At 42.4% G+C, this 3,864-nt stretch overlaps 2 pseudogenes; one reads left to right on the forward strand and one right to left on the reverse strand.

Annotated features, from left to right (window-relative positions):
• LOC102857973 overlaps positions 1-896 on the forward strand; it is a 32,575-nt pseudogene extending 31,679 nt beyond the window's left edge.
• Positions 897-1,373: 477 nt separating this feature from the next.
• LOC102858382 lies at positions 1,374-3,543 on the reverse strand (annotated as a pseudogene).
• Positions 3,544-3,864: the final 321 nt, after the last annotated feature.

Here is a 3,864-nt window from a genome sequence, read left to right on the forward strand (position 1 = left end):
CGCTACAGAGCGCCCGGGGAGCAGGATGGCGATGCTATGCCTTTGGGAAGTGTTGTGGACATTCTGGCCACAGATGATCCCAACTTCAGCCAAGAGGAGCAGCAAGACACCCAGATATATGACAAACATGACAGCCTTCTACAAGGGACCAAGAAGAAAAGGGAGAAGATGGTGAATGGCGCCTTCATGAAGAAGTACATCCATGTGGCAAAAATCATCAGGCCCGTCCTGACACAGGAGTCAGCTGCCTACATGGCAGAAGAGTACTCACGCCTGCGCAGCCGGGGGGACATGAACTCTGACACTGCCAGGACTACTCCGGTTACAGCCGGGACTCTGGAAACTCTGATTTGATTGGCCACAGCCCATGCCAAAGCCTGCATGAGCAAGACCGTGGACCTGCAGGATGCAGAGGAAGCCGCGGAGCTGGTCCGGTACACTTACTTCAAGAAGGTTCTGGAGAAGGAGAAGAAACGGAAGAAGTGAGATGAGAATGAGTCTGAGACCGAAGATGAAGAGGAGCAAAGTCAGGAGGAAGTTGAACAGAAGAGAAGGAAGAAGCCTCGGTGCTCAGAGGCCAAAGATGGGGACTCCTATGACCCTTATGACTTCAGTGACAGAGAGGAGGAAATGCCTCAAGTGCACACTCCAAAGATGACAGAACCGCAGGAGACCAGAGACTGCCAGAAGGTGGAGTTGAGTGAATCCAGGTTGAAGGCATTCAAGGTGGCTCTTTTGGAGGTGTTCCGAGAAGCCTGGGCATGAATCGCCTTACAGAATCCATCAATCGGGACACAGAGGAACCCTTCACTTCAGAAGAGATCCAGGCTGCCCTGAGCAAGATGCAGGACGACAACCAGGTCATGGTGTCAGAGGGAATCATTTTCCTCATCTGAGGAGGGCTTTCTTGGACTTTGGAATTCCACCAACAAAATGCGCCCCCTGCTTCCTCCCTCCTTCCCTGGCCTTTGCTTTAATTACCTGGGTAACAGTAGTTGATTGAACTGAAGATGATGGACGCCGATGACAGAGCTGATAAGAACTTGATGGAAGATGGAGAAATGGGTACCATTCCTGACACAGGGTAACAACAGCAAAGAAAGTACGGAAGAACTAAGGCTGTCGCCTAATGCTTCATATAAGTCACTGGATCTTCATTCCGTTTTTCAGATCCAAACCATTGTTTTTCATAAATAACATGTGATGACTGAGTGGGGTTTTTTTGGTGAGGGGAGCAGGTGGGAGAAGGAGCAGAGCGGGATTCTCATCATCCTTTCTATGTTTTGCGGTGTTTTATTTCCCCCCTCCAGAGCACTTTGTTTTAGAACAAGGTTTGGTTTGTTCTATGAAGGTTGAGAGACAAGTTAAACTGGTCAAGAATATTCTTTGTAATAGCACCAGTCAAAACCAGTTAAGACTTGCATGCATTTTTTACATAAATATCTGTAAAAGTGAATAAACCTAACCATTTAAAAAACACATTTAAAAACTAGCATAATAAACACATATTGTAATCATTAAAAAAAATCTTTACAGCCTCAGAAACCAAATGGAAATCAGAACCAACTCAATGGCAGGAGGTTTGTTTTCTTTTTATTTCTTCTTTTTAATGTGTATATTTATGGCTTTAAGATGTTTGTTCTTTGTTTTGTTTTGCTTTTTTCCTGTGTTCTGCCTTTGCTGAAAATCTCAGAGATTTTACCTTGTTTTAGCTTTTTTAAAATCTCTAATTATTTTCTTAATTTTGCTTGCTATTTCTTCTTTGATCCATTGTTTGTTAAATGGTGTGGTGTTCAAACAAGGTTCCAGGAGTTGACAGTATATCAATTGATTTATTTCAACAAACAGACCCTGCCCTGGATGTGCCCACTAAGTTGTGCCAGGAAATCTGGAGGACAGCCAGCTAGCCAACTGACTAGAAAAGATTGATATTTGTTCCCATTCCAAAGAAAGACAACCCAACAGAGTGCAGAAATTATCGAACAAAATCATTAATATCACTTACAAGCAAGATTCTGCTGAAAATATCCAAAAATGTTTGGAACAATATGTCAACAGAGAACTGCCAGATGTGCAGGCTGAATTTAGAAGAGGTTGTGGTACTAGGGATATTATAGCTAATGTTAGATGGATCTTGGCAGAAAGCAAAGAATACCAGAAGAATGTCTATCTGTGATTCATTGACTATGCAAAGGCTTTTGACTGTGTGGATCACAATAAGCTGTGGCTGACTCTGAGAAGAATGGGAATCCCAGAATATTTGATTGTACTTATGCAAAACCGATACTTGGACCAAGAGGCAGTCATTAGAACAGAGCAAGGAGACACTACAAGGCTCAAAATCAAGAAGGGGGTCCTCCAGGGATGTATTCTGTCTCCACACCTTTTCAATCTGTATGCAGAACAGATCATCTGAGATGCTGGGCTGTACGAGGAGGAATGTGGCATCAGGATTGGAGGAAGATTCATCCACAACCTGCATTAATGCAGATAACACAACCCTGCTTGCTGAAACTGAGGAGGACCTGAAGCACTTGCTGTAGAAGGTCAAGGACTGCAGTCTTCAATATGGATTGAAGTTCAACATCAAGAAAACAAAGATTCTCACCACTGGAGCAATTAGCAGCATCATGATGAATGGTGAAGAGATTGAGATAGTTAACAGTTTTAGTTTGCTTGGCTCCACAGTCAACACTCTGGGTACCAGCAGCCAGGAAATCAAGGGAAGAATTGCATTGGGAAAGTCAGCTATCAGGGACATCTCCAGAGTACTGAAGAGCAACAACATCAGGCTGGAGACTAAGGTGCACCTGATCTGGGCTATAGTCTTCACAATTATGTGCTATGCATCAGAGAGTTGGACAGTGACAAGGGATGATAGAAAGAGAATTGATGCCTTATAAGTCAAAAGAAACTTGACGGCACATAACAACAATTCCTCCTTAATGATCTGAAGGATGTCTCCCTCCAACCAACTTTGAAAATTTTAATGAAGATCCTCACTGTCCACTCTTGGAATTGAAGCCACTCTCGCCCCTTCGTATAGTGTTTCCTGATACATGCTGGCGTTTTGAGGGCACAAGAGTCTGAGCAATAGGAGGAGGAAGAGGAACTCGTGCTAGGTAGCTGTACATCCTGTCATAATAGTCCTGTTGAAAGTTATAGTCCAAGTCGAAAGAGAAGCTTAGTAGAGACAACCGCAAAGGGAGTTCTGGTACTGATCTATACACTGCAAATCATTTAATACCTGTTTTTCCTCAGTTCACTTTTGGCTCTGCAGCCAGATTAACATCTCTAACATAGCCAGCAATCTTTCTGCCATTCTCTCCTGCTACAGGAGCCCAGACACTTCTCTCATTAACATAGTGAAGAAAGGCAAAGTCTTTATGAACAGAGCAGCCCATGATTTTGTCATACTTCGAGAAGATTGCCTTTAGTTCAGATTTCTTCACCACAAGAGTGTTCAGGTTTCCAATAAATACACGGAAGTTCATTGGAGTGGGGATCTGTCTTTTTGGTAACATTGCTGGTCATCTTGTCTGATAAAGTTCTTTACATAGTAAAAAAAATGTAGCTCAAAGAAAAATCTCACAAGAGGGAGAAGGGAGAAGAGATTTGACTGTGAACCTCTTACTCCCATGTTTTATGCAAAGAAGCCAACTATTGCTTGAGGTCAGCAACACAGTCACAATCTCTTAGCATTCGTTTCTTCACAAAATGCAAGTATTTATTTTAGAAATGTTATTTGTGGTTACTATAGATAACCTATTTACCATTCTAAATTCATAAAATCTCAATTTAAATTGATATCAACTTAACTTTAATAATATCCAAAACCTCAGCTCCTCAGAAATTAACCAATCT

The sequence above is a fragment of the Elephantulus edwardii genome, unplaced genomic scaffold (assembly GCF_000299155.1).
Source record: "Elephantulus edwardii isolate Elephantulus edwardi_28Jun2011 unplaced genomic scaffold, EleEdw1.0 scaffold00131, whole genome shotgun sequence".
In the NCBI taxonomy this organism is placed as follows: Eukaryota; Metazoa; Chordata; class Mammalia; order Macroscelidea; family Macroscelididae; genus Elephantulus; species Elephantulus edwardii.